Source organism: Nesoenas mayeri (genome assembly GCF_963082525.1).
Source record: "Nesoenas mayeri genome assembly, chromosome: 4".
Lineage (NCBI taxonomy): Eukaryota > Metazoa > Chordata > Aves > Columbiformes > Columbidae > Nesoenas > Nesoenas mayeri.
Genome location: NC_137540.1, coordinates 36,443,438 through 36,461,751, shown reverse-complemented (window position 1 = coordinate 36,461,751; position 18,314 = coordinate 36,443,438).

Sequence of the window (18,314 nt, the reverse complement as noted above, 5' to 3'; positions counted from 1 at the left end):
TCTGTTAATTTTTCTAACGTTACTTATCTGGGTCTATTAGTCCAGGGGACAGTGGGGGAAACAGATGCTGTTTCATTCTCCCCTCTACTGCAGCATGTAAATTTTCTATTTTATAATGTGATTCTACTATATAAATTTTTGAAGTTGCAGAAGTTGCAGAATAGAAATATCTATTTCTACCTGTTCTGTATTGATAGCCCATGATTTTACCATCTGCATCTAGAAGTGTAATTCCTTTTTCTTTTTTAAAACATCTTCTGCTTGTCTTGGTATTAATCAGCCTTTAGGTTTCATGTTAGCCAGACATGTTTTTAAACATTTAAGATAAATTCATTTGCATTAGCTATTTCATCTCAGCAGAAAACTTGTTTTGTTTTGTATTCAATTTTGTAACACCTTTCTAACAATTTCTTACAAAGAGGCTATTTTCTGTCCAGCATAGTGTCTTTATACCTGTGAAATCATGTCTTTTTGAGCATCCAGTGAGTCATCTAATCTGTTGCCAGTTCCCATGAACACTTCTTCTTTTGCATTTATGCTCGCTGCCACTTACAGAAACATGGCATGAGAAATAGGTCCTTTGAAAATTCCAAATGTATAAACTGATTTGTATGAAATACTGTCACTAGTACCTGGTTAACTGCTACTTTTAAGTCAGTGACTAACTCTTCTCCGTCTTCCTGAGTGAAGTCAAACATTTCGTAACACCCTGGTGAACACAGATTTTCTGTTCAGATAAATATTTCCATGTATTTATAGAATATTTAAGGAAAAATGAAATGGCTTCTAACCAATAACAGGACCTAAATCATGCATCACCTAAGTTTAATTCACTCCACTGAGGGACTAGCTGGAATTTTCCTTCCTCCTCCTTTTTTTTTTTTTTAATGTTATTACACTTGGGGCTACCTGTTGCAGCACTAAGATTCAGAATCTGAAGAATCCAGGAATGACCCAAAGCTCTGTAGCTCTGGTGAGTGAGAATCCATGCTTGTCAGTGGACAAGCTTCAAATTCTCCTAGAGTGAACTCACCCAGGACTTGAGGTGAAAGATACTAGGACCTTCTCCTATGGCCCATTGCAAATGACATTCACAGAGATAAACCAGGCAAGCCTGCCAGTTTAATAGAGTAGTTGCATCACATAGCTGCATAACCAGAGAGGCGTGGAAAGACCATGCCTGCCCTGATGTTTCCAAAACAAAGTTTTCTTGGAACTTCTGCCTAATTTCTATCAGAAATTAGAAAATTCCTGGCATCTATCCAGTTCAGACTAAAAACATCTGAGCAAAATTTTAATGGACTAGAAAACCCACTTTACATCTCTAGACATGACTGCAAAATATGAGATGCTTTTTTGTTGGTTTTCTCCTTCAGGCATTGATGGTAGATATTTCAGAATTGATTTTTCCTGTTTTCTAGTGATATGTTTTGGGTGCCTGTTCTTAAGTAGCAAAACCTGGGACATGTGCTTCAAATCCCAATAGCTGATGAATCTCAGCTTTCCTACAAAGCAAAACTCAGAGTTCCCAGATTTGCTTACAACCTCAAAGTCCAGAGGCTCTGCTTTTTGTTGTTCAGTTAGAGGCAAATTTTAAGGCTATGTAAAATATAATCTATGGAAAATTATTTTAAATAACATGGATACAGATACCGTGTGATCGCTTTATAGGTCTCAATTTTCTTCTTTGTAACCTGATCACATACCAGACCAACATCACTGGCATCACTGGTAAAAAAGAATATAATTATTTAAGGGTTTAAAGCTCCTTTCCTGTACAGAGCAGGAACAACCTAGACATTTCTCATTGGGAAAGATGAACATCTGTTTAATGCATGATGTAAAGAACACCTGATTTGTATTAAACATGAATATTTAAATTAAAAGTGCTAGCAAGTGTTTGCTGAAATAATCATATACATGCCTATTACTTATAGAAAGTTAGTGCAAAAATAGTTATGCGTAATTTCAAGATGGTAGGCACATTTTTCCTGAGTCTTCTACATTGACAAATGAATTCTTACATTTGTATGTCCATTGCTGGATAGTAAACAGAGATTTAAGTGTTTGCTGAAATAAGTTGACATGTGAATCTGAGTCTTTACATATGCAATTCATTTATGTTTCCTCAAATTTTCAAGGGAGAATTATTCGGGGGAAAAAAAACCCAACCTCACTGAAGACTGACTGAGAAATATGCTTTAGGCAATCATTTTAGTTCCTTGGGAATACGTAAATGATACCATCATGTTCAGATATTATTCTTCAGATGGCCTAGAATTACTGATCCAGCATGTAAGTCTTTACAGTAAAGAGAAGAGTTATTGTCTGTCTGACCTAGAAGCAGAAGCTCCTTTAAACTGAATAGATTTCAAAAGATCTCTTTACTAAGTTACACAAACACAGATGACTTGGCTTCTGGATAGTGAATGACAGCCAAAGAACACTGTACTAAGGGACTTCAGTGTGAGGTGGAGCTAATATATACAGAATACCGATTTTGTACTATAGTGGAGCTAGTTCTGCATGGGAAGATGGACCCAGTGGATTCAGCAGGAAGAAATAAGGTTTACTCATATTGAAATTCTGTGAAAAGCTTTACCACTTTGCATGAGTGTTATGGCTGTTTTCACCTTTTGATCCATACTTCTTAGAAACACAATTGAAACATGTCAATAATTTAAATAATGTTTTCATTTCTGAATGTCTTAAGGAAAACCTCTCTTTATTCAAAACTAAGCACTACATAAGTGGTCAGTATTGACCACTGCGCATTCATTTTCCATTTAAGTTCATAATAATGTGTCACAAATCTATTATAGTACTCCACATTGCAATACCTAACTGTGGACAGATTTTTTAAAACTAGTTATGAGGTAGCTTTAGAAAGTGAAGAACAAAAAAAAAATGTGTCAAGTTAAATAAGCAAACATATCCCTGTTAAAAACAAAACACAAAAGTCCCTGACTCCTCAGTGAAAATAATTTGCATTTTGCAAAACAAAATGAGATACTGAAAAAGCTTTTCTCCTCCCAAGTATGCAGCTAACACCACTTCAAAAGCTGTATCAAGTGTCAGCACACTACATTAATAGGCTGCTTAAAAAGAGACATGGACAAGTTACACAGTTCCTTGTGGTCTTTTCTTGTAAAGAACAACAAAAAAGAAGTGTCTTCAAAATTTTTGAGACTGGCAGAAATACATTTCCGTTATTTATCTCTTTGTTCTATCCTGCTATGAAATCAGATATGATTTATTCAATGGCTCAGAAGCCATTATTTGGCTACATTTTCAGTCACTGGAGTAATTTCATTTCTTGGGTGTTCTATGTTAGAACTAATTTAACTGTGAGGATCTCCAATGAGAACAGGAATAAAACCTGTTCATAGCTGTTAGTGACAGGCACTACATGTATGTCATATCAGCAGCTGGGGTAGATTCCTATAGCTTAATAAGTGGAGGTACATTACTGAGAGGTCACTGCTGGGTCCATTTTGGTCCTTGAAAATTGGACAAGACTGTGCTGAGAAGGTAACTAAGCTCATACCTAATAATCTTAAAATGGTTCCCATTCTGCACCTTTTAAGTTATTGCAAAACAATTTAGCAAATACTTACAAATTTTAAAGCTATGTGTTTTTTTTAAACAAGAAAAAAATTTCAAAACACCGAAAACAAAAATGCTTAAGTATCTAACCTTTAAATTTGTGTTGTTCTCTCCTTTTATTTGTTACTAGCTATAATAAAATTAATAATGTTCATAACTCCCTTCTTCCCTTTGTCTTTTCAAAGTGTCTACATACTGTAAGTAAACAGTGGAATGGTTTCAAAACCTTTTCTTTTTCATATAATCGTTCTTCTAAGCTTAACAAAGTTTTGAAAAGTTTGAATAAAAGGCACCCTATACACTAAAATCCCAGATGACATATATATATATATATATATTATTCCACAGCCAAAGGAGGGAGAAAAGGGAAAACGAAATTCAAAACTGGAGATGTAGGGCTGAAAAAAAAAAAAAAAAAAAAAAAAGCCTGTACTATTCCACGAGAAAAAATACTTTTCTAACTACACCTAATTTAGCCTGAAGTATTCCTTGTCTATTCCTTATTTATTCCTATCACTAAAAGACTCCTGAAAAGCTATGAAAATCGACATCATCCACTAGGAGAAATTTAAATCATGACTATGTCAGTGTCAAAATGCAGTGTTAATCTAAAATAAATAAATAAAATAAAATAAAATAAAATAAAATAAAATACTATGTGAAGAAGGCACTGGTCAGTCAGGTAGTTGATCAAACTGAGCAGTTGATCTCACCATTTGAATTTCAGTTCTCACTTACTTCTTACTTAAATCGACAATAAGACCAAAGAAAACCAATGTTTCCTTAAGTGCAACAGAAAGGGCGACATCTTTGTGACTGTGGGCATGTAACCAAATATTCCCTCCTTGAATTTCAGGCACAAGCCTCACTTGTAGTACTGGTGATATAAGAAAATACTTTTCTTTTTGCTTGTAAACTGAACACATTACATCTGCCAGGCATTTGAATTTTCAATGCCAAAACCCATTATTCTTTTTTTACTGGAATTCAGTAAAGAACTTTCATTTGTGACCACTCTGCAATGAGGTATTTACACGGTGTTTTGTTCAAAAGAGAGAGCACAGAATTTTGACAATCTGCTACAACATCGCATACAGATGTACCACCTGGGTACAATTATGGATGCATTGCTATCTATCTGAATGTCACCAGTACACCAAGCACATATACACAAAAGTTATGTAGGCCCCAGCCTAAAGACCTTGTAACTTAGATAATTTTTGGTCTAAATGATTTCAAATTTGCCAAGATATTATTAACGCAGTGTTGAGAGAAAAAAATAGCAATGTCTGTAAGCCATCAACTGAGTTGATAATAGAATTACCAAGAAAAGAGAGGCCATCCTGTCTTTCCAGTCTAGGCCCAAATAGAAGCAATACCAAACTAATTTTATTTCTGTTCAGAATTCTGTTGTTAGAAATGAGAACTGTGTTTAAAAAGCATAGCACTTGTCTCCATTTTTACAGCAGATTTTAAATCAAAACCAGCCATTCCTATAGGGCATAGAGCCATCAGCGTCTCTGGAACTATTTATATAAATAGAGAAGGAGGAATAAGCTATTATCCACCTCCTCTGCTCACACATACACACACGCACAAGAAAAATAAAACAAAACAAAACAAACAAACAAACAAACAAAAACACGACAAAAAAAACCAAACAACAACAACAAAAAACGACCAAAAGGTCCCAAAGGCATGATAAGATACATGCCTAACAACATGCTTGTCTTTTCTGCAACAGATGTGGGGAAAAGTTGTGTTTTCCAAATGTACAAGTGTGATCTGCAAAGGAAACTCATCTCTCCAAGCAGGCTCTGGCAAAGGAGACTGACGCTCAACTGAGTGCTTAACTCATCTCTGCAAAGGAAAATAGTGACATTCTCCATGCAGAAACGTTGAGATCTTCCCCAACTGTTTCTAAGGATGGCAGCCAAACCGGGTGTTAGAGATAGCTCTATATTTTCTGACAGAATGGTTTTCTAAACAAAACTACCAGTTCCTTTAAAATTAACACCTTCCCAAAAATATGTTAATTCCAACAATATTCTTATGAAAAGCAGACAGGTGTGATGGTAAATGTACCTGGTTTTCTTCTAGCTTGCCTGATGAGTTCCTCTGCAATTCCTCTGGCAAATTGCTCAAGACTTGAAAGCCTGAAAACCAGTTTCCAGCTTTGGGGCTCCAGAACTGCTCAAGAGGTGGACTCTCTAATAATGGTGCTCAGAAGGACCAGTGTTCAAATCCTCCCTGGCTAGTTACTGTTTTCCCAACATTGTGGGGAGCTTGTAAATGCAGCAGAAAAAAATGCTACGACTTCTTCAATAGATAATTTCAGAGCTATTCCACCTGAAATTTCACCACCTCATTCTGCTTTAGAAGGATTTTTTGTGCATATGTGTATAATTTTTAGTTTTCAGGAAACTGTGATTCTGTTTCTGAACCAACCTAGAATTTTCTAAAATTCTCAAAATGTCTGGGAGTACCTAAAAAGTGTCTCCATAAAGTGAAAAATCCCTAATTCATAAGTAAAATCCACAAAATCTAACTATTGTAGAAATCCTTGGGCCTGGAAGACTTCAACTGCAGAGTCTCAGCATACTAAAGACCTCAGAGAGATATAAAAGTTGCCTCCAAAATTTGTTCATACTTTAATGCATTATAAATGCCTCTTGTTACTCAAAATAACAATATAACAGAGATTTTTGGCATAAATCCAGATTGAAGCTGCAATAAAAAGTCAATGTTTGCGTAATACTCTGTCAGTTCTCGATAAGCACGTTACTCAATAATTCTTGACAATGTGTAGGAACACAGAAATATGAGATTAATTCAATGCACATTTTATTTTTAATCATTGTCCAACTATAAAGTTATTTTATATAGACAATATATCATAGCTGTTTTTTGTATAGATGATCCTGTCCCTTTTGCTTCAGGAAAAGTTACATAGTGCACTCTGTGGGATACAAATTGAATGTGCAGCAAGACAAAAATAAAAGGATCAATATTATCATTTCCCACAGATTTATGAGGATTTAAAAGTAATAGTTTTTTTCTAAACTGGAACAGACTTTAATAGCTTAGAGCTAAATGCCTACATGTTATTTGAAGCCTTGCTGTTTTGTGAATATTGATCCAATATAATTTTTGTGTGTGTTTTTATGAATAATGTATAAATGCCTCGAGCAGCAGTAAGGTGCTTCTGATCAAGAAAACTTAAATACATTTAAAATGGATTGGATGCTGAAGGATAAGGTTAGCTCCAAATGTGATCTAAGCTTGGCAATATGTAAATATCGAAAATTGTCACAAAGATTACTCATTTTATATGTGATGACATTAAAAATGTGGTAGCAAAAAGTAAATATATTTAAGATGAGAATGAGGGGGTTTGAATCCCATGGTATTTCTGCTGAGAGAGGTAAGGACAAAGCATTCAGATATGAGTTCTTAGTGAAATTTTCAGTGATATAGTGATGAGAACTGCATCTGTAGTGATGACAGCAATACCTGCTTTCAATGAACATGCTTTATAAGATTAAATATTTCAGTAAACCCCAAAAGACTCATAGCATTTTAAGCACTCCTGCACTTGTTCAAAACATAGGGAGACTAATTTACTAAAAATTGGAAGTGGGAATGCCTGCCCTGGCCTCAATGCTTTGAGTATGTCTGCACTGCACCATACACTATCATGGGAGAGTTTCTGAGCCATTTTAGTATCAGGTGTGTATCCTAGTGTTCCTGCCTGGCACATACGTTTTTCATGTAGGCTGGTTACCTCTGACTGATGGCCCCATTGATACAACCAGATTGTTGTGCTATGCTGTGGGGCAAAATGTTTAGTGTCTGACTGCTGAGGTGTTTCTTCCAGATTAACAACAAATAGCTGATTAAACTAAGTTCACTAATTTAGTAACTATGACATTTTCTTAAGCTTCTGGACAAACAAATGAAAAAAAACAACACCAAACTAGGCAGGATCCTGCAAGTGCTGACTTGGAAACCACTGTTCAGCTGCCACCTGTGCCGATAGTTATTGAAATGCTGTAGTAGCTCTGAGCTGGATTTACACTGTCATAGTGGAATATCACATGCCATTCTCCCACAGCTACCCGATACCAATCTATTACTTTTTGCCTGGCAAAATAGTTATTGTGTTAAAGAAATGCAAACGTTAATGAGAAGACAGTATGTGCTGATGTCCTAAATATAAAGAAACTGTCAATACATCCTACTGCAGTTTCTTTTTTCCAGCCTGACCAAACTTAATATGTCAGTGTGTCTTATGCTGTCCTATGCCCTTTCATGACCTGACTTCACATTCCAATGCAGCAGCATGCAATAAAAAGACACATCCACTGTGATCTGAGTGCCAAGACTGACAGCAATCAGAATCCTGCCCAGCAAGCACTGAGCACTAGGGCCGTGTTCACATCTATAGGCTTACTTCTAGGAGAATTTCCAAGTGGCAAAATGAGCAGACATCAGCAGAGCTGGCACATGAAAGCTACTTGAACAAAACTGATGCAAATCTAAAATTGACCGTCACATACAGGGCACACAGGGCAAGGGCTATATGACAAAAGTGGGGTACAGCTCAAAATTTCCAAGAAGTCCTGTGGTAAAGGTGCAGCTTCTCATCATCCATGATCCTTTTTGTTGGGACTAGATGTCCACATGCCAACACCAGAGGTCAAAAGCCAGGGCTTTCTGGGTATTTCACCACTGAAACAGAAGCTACATTTTTCCATGCATGGAAAGCCACCTTCCTGACACCCCACTCCTCAGAAACGAGTCGCAAGAAAGCTGATGGCCAAAAGAGTCACAGCCCATGACTCTGGATCCTGTGCTACTAACATGGGACTTTCGGGGACTCCCTGTGCTCTCCCACAGCTTTGCCAAGCTCTGCAGAGCTCAGCAGGCCCTAAAGATATACACCCCAAACACATCCTCGAGCCTTGTTGTTCTGGTCAGCCTACTGAAGGCAAGAACTGCTCAGTTCAGGCCCAGCTGAGATGCATGCAAGGATCTCCACTTCTCCGGTGGAAATATAGGATCAAGTGGAGGAAAGGATATACTCCTTACTTGTCATACAAAAAGATACTGATTTCCACTGCAATTACACGCTGCTCAGATTTAGAGGCTTTAAAGACACTGTGTTTCAGGCTTCATATTATGAACCATGACTCTTTGCACAAGTGCTCCTAATAAAATTCTACTTCCAAATGCACAATAGATGCTAATAAATTAGTAACATAACATTTACATTATTTTGGGGTCTCTTCTACAGAGCGCTGTTCCTGTAAACACAATTGTAAAACATTCTCGCAGAGGCAAACTTTAGAAGAAAATAAGCACAAGTAATTATGGGGAAACATCTGAAAAAACTGCCTGTGTGTGGGTGAAGGTAGCAGTAAGTGAGGCACTGCTGAAGCCATTTTGTTTCAGTTAGAAAAGAACACATAGTTATTGGCTGAAAAGCTGTACAGATGGGCTTCCATAATGGGAAAACCTGCACTAGCATAATATTCAGGGACCAGAACACAATGGACTTCTTCGGGGGGGGGGGGGGCCGGGGAAGAAAAAGAAAAAGAAAAAAAAAAGAAAGAAAAAAGAAAAAGGAAGCTCTAAAAAAGGAGCTTCAGTACAACATTATTTAGATATTTTTTTAATTAGAAGACCAAACAGTTGTACATTTATTCTTCTAATCATTTTATTCTTCTAATCATTTTATTCTTCTAATCATGCAATACATCATTAAAGAAATAAGATTCTAAGATGCACTAAGGATTTTATTACTTTTTGGTCCTTTTGTTTTTCATTGTGTCTTCAGTAAAATATGATACCAATCATACAGTAAGCTTTTCTCTCAGAAGTGCTATTAAATGTGCCAGCGTTAGGAAACACACATCAGACACTCTGGTATTTCTACAGAAATAAATACATACTGAAGTAGTATCATAGAGCATTAGAAGGGATAAACTAATAGTTTAAGCAAGCTTCTGAATGTTTTTTGAGTTTGGGTCTCTTTTCCTCACCTAATCTGTGTCAATAATATTAACTAAAAACAGATCCACTAATATTTACCATGTAAAGCAGAAACACATGCAAGACACTTCAGAAAGCTCCATTCAGCAATCCAATATTTGTTTTATTCAGTTCAGCACCGATACACCGGGATCGGTGCCAAGGTTATGCATGTTGTTGAATGAATCCCAAAGTGTCCTTTTCCGCTGTTTTGAATCCCCATTAGTGTAGTTCACTGCAACAATAAACCTCACCCGTTTCTCACCCATCTTTCTCCCTGTGGAGCAATACACACTTTGCTTAAGAACTTACATCTACACAGAAACACACTGAGAATATATTCCCAGCAAAAAGCTGTTGTATCGTATTAGGGACAAAATAATTAACACGTCATTTCAGATGGAAAGAAGATGGCAAGCATGTATTGCTGATAGCATATACATTTCAAAACACCAGCAAACCCATCATTTCAGTAGGACTGTCACCAAGAGAAGAGTTTGACGTAACAACTAGAATGCTAGAAAACCCAAGGCTGATGTGGTTTCGCAAGTTTCAATCAAAATAGGTAAAATCTATTTTGTTAGTAGAATGGCATTGTTCTAGTAAGAATGGTTTTAAAAGCAGATTTCATCAGCACATGGTGTCAAATCCTGCCTCCTTCACATAGAAATACAAGTAATAGAACTATTAGAGCCCATTTCTGCAAGATGAGGCTGAGTACGTCACTTCATCTATCCCATAGTCCACTGGATAAGGTAGGATCTTTTTAAGTCATTGGGTACACAAGAACTGATGAGCTGCAAGTAGCTTGTGGGCAAGGATTACCCTCTCACAGGTATAGCCATCCAGAGTCCTAACACTTTTTGAATGTTACAGGTCCTGCAACAGAAAAATAAGTTCCTGAAATAGAAGAAGTTCCTGCTTACTCTGCTCAAAATTCCTGCTCAAATAGGTTTATTTGCATTCTAGAAATATCCACCCCCGTATGTGGATGTACACACCCCCGTATGTACAGCCCATCTGTACAGCATTTTTACATATCACTTATATTTCTGTGATATGTAAAAATTCTTTACCTGTTGATATAAAAACTGTCATAAAACAAACAGACTGCAAAATCTGTTTTCTTTATAATAAAGTCCACCCTCACCCATTTCCAACTTGCATTTACAATTTTTTTGTTTCTTTCCTTTGAGAACATAAGAGCTCCGGTACTCTCATGCCACATGTGATTTCACCATCCAATTACCTATCATCACCCAGCAGTGATTCACACTCTCAAGTTAGATTTAATAGTCTGAAAATTCACTTCCAGCAAAGTTCAAATGAAACAGGTCGAAGGGACACTTCACTGGTAACTCTGAGAGCACAGATGTTTAACAGAGACAAGTTTAAATTTCATTTTGGCAGTAGAATAGCCTTTGAACTCACAACAGAGTATCCACAACAAATTCATTTTCATCAGTTTGTTTGAGTCAGTAATACTTACAACAAGAGCACTGTTATTTTAAAACAACAAGAAATTACTTCATAAAAGTAATGTAGAATATTAGAATATTAGTATTTTAGTCTGTGTGGAATTTTCCATCGAGCAAAATAGTTAGGGATAGAAGAATGCACTTGAAGTGATTTTTATCTTCAAAATATTTAATACTAGTATCCTTCCATACCTCTGTATTAGTATCTGCTTATGTTTCTCAAGCAGAAACATGCCTTTGTCAAGAGACTGATACGAAGTTGAAAATCAGAATGCAGAACTAACTATAAATATTAGTGATACTGAATATTTCTACTATGATAGCATCCTAAGTCCCAAGTGTTGAAGACACCCCTATAAAGCTATAGGATAATGTACAACCTTCTATGTCCCACTGTAAACACATTATAATACCTGCCTTCTTCCTATCCATTCCTTAATCTGTAGCTAAGGAACAGGGCTGGGGTTTGAGAGACTTGCATCTTATGCCAGAGGATCACACATAGTTCTTCAGGGATTATGCCAGGTCTCCTTGAGCACAGTTCTCACCCGCTGATTGCATTCCTCGCTGAAATGTTGTAGGGCTAAACCAATTATTGTTTGTGAGGTATATCAAGTTCCTATGCAGAAGTGTTATTATGAGTTAAAAACACAGCTACAAGGACTGAGTTAATGAAACAAGAGAGGCCAAGAAATGAGGGAAAAGTAGTCTTTTTTTCCGGAAGAGCTTTTAGTCCACTATAACAGGCTTTACGAATGTTGATCTCATCAAAAAGCTCAAAAAAAAAGCAAGGGATCCTTTTACACTTTTAAAAGTTCAAGTTACTATAAATTATTCTGTGTATTTTAAAAGTCTGGTTTGCATAACACAGTAAGGCTCCCATTACCTTTCTTTCTCCAATTAAAAACATATTATAATGTAATTTACATGACATCAAAAAGAATACAGCTTTGTTTGAAAGGACTTGTTCCATACAAAATTACAAAGAATTTTCTTCTGCATTATGGGAAAAGTAGAAGACTTTTAATTTTGTTTTTAAACCCCATTACATGAAAAATTATTATGGTTTCCAATGGAAATTGCACATGTGTAAGAATGTAAACAGCCCCTCTGCCTACTCTCTCTCTCTATATATATATGTATATTCTGAGGACACAGAAAGGTAATATTGAGTGTATTTAACTAAACAGATCCAGGCTTTGATGATCATTCTTTCTATTTTCTTATGACCATACAGGAAAATGTATTAGTGTGATTCACTTTCCAAAAAACTTTGGGAGAGAATGAAGAACAGGATGAAACTTCTTTATCTAGCAGTATCACTAATGGAAAGGGTACAACGTTCATCATTAATTCAAGTTTGAATTAAAGCAGTTAGAATCGTAATTTGGAAGGTAAGACATGTTCTTAGAAAATAAAAATGTAATTGTAAATCACTGAGTAGTGGAGGAATACTAACAGAAGAAACAGTAATGTTGTGTTACTCTAAAATCTGGGAATTGGAACATGTTTCTCACACCCTCTTATTCAGGTATCTACTCTGGCCTCTATATTGCCTGACAAGTTCCAGAAGATAAACACATCTTACCTTGTGAATGGCACCAAAGTTCCTTTGTGTTGTCAGGGCCAAAACAAAACAAAACAAAAAAACCCCACACATATGTTTGGCAAAAACAAAGTAGCTTCAATATTTTCTATTTGGCTTTGATTGTACTTCAAAGGTCTCCTCCAAAAACTCAAAAATATTTTCTGACATCCTGGAAGACCATTATTTAGTTTAGGGGATGGGAGAAAGGTGAGGAGGAGAAGGAAGGTTGGGCAAATAAGGTTTGGTCACTTGCTACAAAGGATGTGCTGTAAATATATATATACATATACATATATATATATAGCCAGTAGCAAATATGCTAAATGATGACTTCTGTGTCCTCAGAATGAAGCAACTAGACACAAAACTAGAGGCTGATTCCTCATATGATATCTCAGTCTTCAGATTCTTGTCACAGAGTGCAGTGAGACTGCAGGAAGAAATCCTGCAAGATGGACGTGTATCTTTTCAAACAGAGATTATTTCATTTTGCTATTAGCCGCAGTAAACATAATATTCTTTTTCAGCTTTTGCATTGAAATGCCATGAGGTTTGCTTCAAGTATTACAAATTTTGTGCTGGTAAGAAGAGGTGGAACATAGATTTTTTTTTCCTGAGTTTTGCCATTTTTACAGGTTAACTATGCAAGATAAAACACAGAGGTCTCATGGTAGTAGTTAATTTCTGATCATTACTAATTTAACATGTATCTTATTTCACAGGATGTTAATGTAAACCTGAGGGTGCAATTATACACTTTAAAATATTTTTCTTAAAACTAGATACTATTTAAACAAAGGAATATTAAACATCAAAATTAGATTAAACTCAACTGTGAAAGAGTATTAAGAAGAAATGCCAGAAAGCCAACACAGTTCTGATCCAGACAAAATGAAGTTCTGTGGCTGCCAACCAACAAAAACTCATTGAACTGTATAATTTTTATGAGTATTCTGTATGCAGAAGAATAATTCTGCTTCTTCTCTGCAGCCCAGATACTAATTGCAGCACATTACCACTTTTCTCAAAAGGAAAAGTATGATGTCTTCAATATGAAAATCAAACTCTTGGAAGTTTCACATTTCATTGTCGCTTTGTAGTGTGGTTTCAAATCCCATCACATGAAAGGCAAAACTAGAAATATTAAAACAGAGCAATAAAGTATTTTCATATCTTCCAGTACAGTCCTGGGAGGCAATGAGAGTGCTGAACTTTACTTATGCCAGGGAAAATTTACACCATACAGCACCTTGAAAGACCAGCTTCCTGGTTTTTATACACATGGTTAATTATGCCATATCTAGTAGGAAATGGGAATTTGCTAAACATGTCACAATATCATTAAATATATATCATGGTAAAGAAGAAGAAAAGCAGTGAAACCAACAACTCTTAAAAAATACTTCTAGTCATGTGAATAAATTATCTACTCACTGACCTAGTTACAATCTAGTTGGGAAATTCACTCATATCCAAAGGGAAAAACACAAAAATCAGGACTCTGGAAATAGAAAATTTTTCAGTTCCATGGCATCTTTCATCTCATTATTTCTTACTAACATTAATCCTACATGTGAATACTCTCATTCCATTTTGTATGGAAAAAATAGATACATGAACTCTAAGAGCAGTAAATACAGACACAAATATCCAGCCTGTGATTGAACTCTTTCAAGCAGAAATAAAGAAAGTATTGTTTTCTCAGTTAAAACGTGCTAGGGACTCATGCTTTGAATTTACTACGACTACCTCAGCAGATCATCTCCTCCTTTTCTGAGAGATTAGAAGCCAGGATACACAGATTCCTACAAAGATGTCACAGAAAACTAAGAAGAACAATGTAAAGTCCTTACTTCTTTTTTTCAAAGCAGGAAAAAAAAAATCTAGTTCTTAAAGAAAAAAAAATATTGGAGAATTATCTTTTTTCATGAAGATATTCTACTTCTTTGGAAGAGTAAAATCAGAAGGATTAAACTGTTATTACTATATGTCTAAACTGTAGGGGGACAAACCCTCTAACATGGTGAACAGCAAACTAGGCAGAAAGGAAGAACCTAACATGTCTAACCTAACAGAAACTCCACACAATAAGAAAACGACAATGAGGATTATTTTATCTATTGGGCAACAACTTTAGGTCACTCCAGTCAACATACATTAGCTAAAAGTTTCACAAAGTATGAATAATGTGTGGTAAAACTACACTGACAAAACTGATCTTTTTTACTGTAAACTGTTTCTTTCTGTTTAATTGTGCTTTTATAAATTTGTCTGTTTCCATAAGATTGAATTGAGTGCTATTTTTCTGAATTTTGCAAATATAAATCAATGAGATAAGAACAACTATTTTAAATATAAACATCTGGATATAAAATTTAATAATACTGGCACTTCTACAAAATAGCATCATAGTTGAAAGCACTGATCAAAATGTAACGTGATTTTCCAGATATATTTACTGGAGGGAGAATTTGCTTAAAATGGGCCACAGTTTGGAAACCTGTGGCTTGAATCAAAAAGTAATATAAGCCAGTCTGGGATTATTTAAAACTCCACTGTTTAAACGTCTTTTTAGGTAAGAAACAGAGTAAGAATTTTGAAAAGAATACCAAAGAGTTAGAGGAAAAAATGTTTATCATATAATAGACTTGAATTCAGATGTCAATGCAAATGATTAGAAAGAAAGTGGGCTGATTAGATAAACAGATCAGTAAATCATTTAGACTCAGAATGAGATGAAATCTTTTCACTTTGTGTTGCTAAGAGCATTATTTATCTTGGCAAAAGGCTGACAGAAGTTTCTATAACAGCAATAAAGATAAGCTGACACAGCTCCAGTTTGAAGAGAAAAAAAATGAGAGTAGATCTTTAATCCATTCAGTTGAATGCAAAATTATTACTAAATGGCATCAGAACTTCACACCAAGGTCATAAAATGAGAAGAAATGTCACTACCCAGAGCAGACCTATTCTGGCATGCCATTCACTTTCTGACAACAGAGCTCATTCCACTTATTAATAGTTAAAACCCAAGCTCTCAGAGCTGTGTAAGAGCTAAAGACATTGGAGATGAGAGCTTCAATATCACTTGAGGATTTGTTTTTAATTTTCTGCTGCCCAGCAGCCCCTGGAATCAGCAGCTCTTTGCCAGCAGCCCAGGTTACTAATGCAATGCTGGGGAGGAGTCAGAGGTCTGACAGCTCCATGGGGCAATGTTCTGGCTCAAACTGCTGTCTTCAAACTCAACGAGACACAAAGGAAAACAGTGTGTTATGAATCCCATCCCTCCTTCAGAATGGAAGAAGGTGGAAGATAATTACTTCAACTGAAACGTTCTTGCGATAGTGTTTGTGTGGGAAACTAGTAATTGCCATGAGTCAAGGGCTGAGCAAAGGGTGGATTTATATTAATTCAGGCCTTGAACTGCAGAATAGCATGTGGGAAATGTGGCCAGGCTGAAACCAAGTCAATATTTTTGTAAGTTCATTTTTAAAAAATTAAAAACCAGAATTTGTATGCCATTAATTCAATATTATGTAGAGACTTTAAATCCCATTTTTATTTCCTGTAGTTTGTGTTCATTTTAAAAGAAAATGGTACTTTAAAACCAAATCTTTGAAACACTGTAAACCAAAAAATGCAGAATAAAACATAAAGGCTTTACTGAAATCGCATATTTTTTGTGGGATAGTGCTTTCCTATCCTTATACATTTGCCACACTCTTTAACTGAGGGCTCATTGAACTAAATTCACATATATTCTTGCATTTTACAAGACCTCCTCTCTTTCGCACAAGTGTTTCATATACATCAGAACAGTTCAAACAGCATTGAACAAGGAAGTTTAAGCAACTAAACCGAGCCCACGGAGCCCTGTAGGCATTAAATAAGCGTTTCAGCAGCAAGTCAGCTGAAAAGCCTCCTGGATAATACAGCTAACTTGACTGTAGAAATAAGAGAAAAAAAAAAAAGGAGGAATTTAGCTAGAAATTGAGAAAGATATTACTGGAAACTCCAGGCCAATCCATCAGTTTAAGACTGGCAGCTGTCTAGCAGAGATGGTGTGGGTGAAAATCATAACTTAGTTGAGGTCAGTAGTAAAACTCTTGATTTTGATGAGGCCAGAATGATAACTGCATCCTTTAGCACAGATTTCATTACACATGCTTTCCTATGACACTATCACTTCAATATAATAGCACTTTGAAGACATTTTTCATAATGATGTATGGCAGAATACAAACTATAAATTACTATAATCAAAGCCTTCACTGCCTACAGTAAATGACTCAAGTTTTTCCCAAAGCAGAGTTTTTATCCTGAAAACAAACATTAACTTCTGACCTTTATAATTAATCAGCCTTTAAAACTCTGGTAGTACAAGACGTCCTTAAGAAAATACATTTCTTTCATCTCTGCATGGTGGTGTTACATAGCTTTTCCTGAACAAATTGGCAACTTCTGACTCACTCATATTTATGAGAAAGACTCTGAGTAGGCAACTTCTAGCACTGGTTCTCAGCATTATATTTCCTTCTCTACTGAAAATAAGGAAGTATATTACGTAACAAAACAACAAAAGATGAATAACTTATTGCCCTTTTGGGTAGTCTGGGATATTTACAAATCTACATCCTTGCTGACGCAGTAAAAATACAACCTAGTAATCTTGAGAGACTTACTGTCCCCAGGGCAGCACTGTTTTTAATTTTATTATTATTTATCTAGTCATGGGACAATTGCAAACTGGAAGAACTCACTTCAGTTAATCCATCATCCATCTATACAGGAGCAGATAACATCTACAGTGAGACTTCTGAAACATTTCTTTCACATTTTTGGAGGCCTGTCAACTGTTGTGTGTGCAAGAGTGCTACCAAAAAGACCCAGACGTTATTTTGTTTCCTGCAACTCCTTTTGTTTATTAAGGGGAAGATTCCCCCTGTTTCTGTGCTGGAGGAGCAATTTCACTCCCAGCCAGAGAAGAGCTCGAGGTGTTCAGCACCTCCTCTGGCTGCAGGGTCCTCACAGTGGAGGGCTTTCTCCTTCTGCCAGAGTTGCCATGTCGCAATAGCGGTCAGTATTTTGCAAGCAGACAGCTTCAGGAAGTGCGTAATCATGACAGAATCTGAGATTTTATTTAAAACAAAACAAAGCAAAAATAAGCATACCCCCAGCCCTTGTCGATCCTAGACCACATAATTAAGAAGAAAAATCTAGAAGCCATGGAACCTAACAAAAACAAGCAGACAATAAAGAGACTATAATATTTCTATAGCAAAGCTCTCCTGATTTTTAAGCAAGTCAGATCATTCTGGAAGGTCTATGTCACATTGGGTAGAACTTTGTCACCAAGCATTCTCTTTGTTCATCTAAGTCACGGTTATAATATCTATGTGAAATTAAAAGGCCAGTGTGAGCCATACAAGTTTTAAAGTGTTATTAGAGCTTTATATAAAAAATGTTATACAAGTGTTTGCCTTATCATACATATTTTAGAAATCCTACAAAGAGCAAAAAGCTGTCATAGTGCTAGCAACAATAATTTTAATTTTCTTCATTTCAGCGATAACAGTTTTCATATGGAGGAATGGATCTTCAGTGAGTGT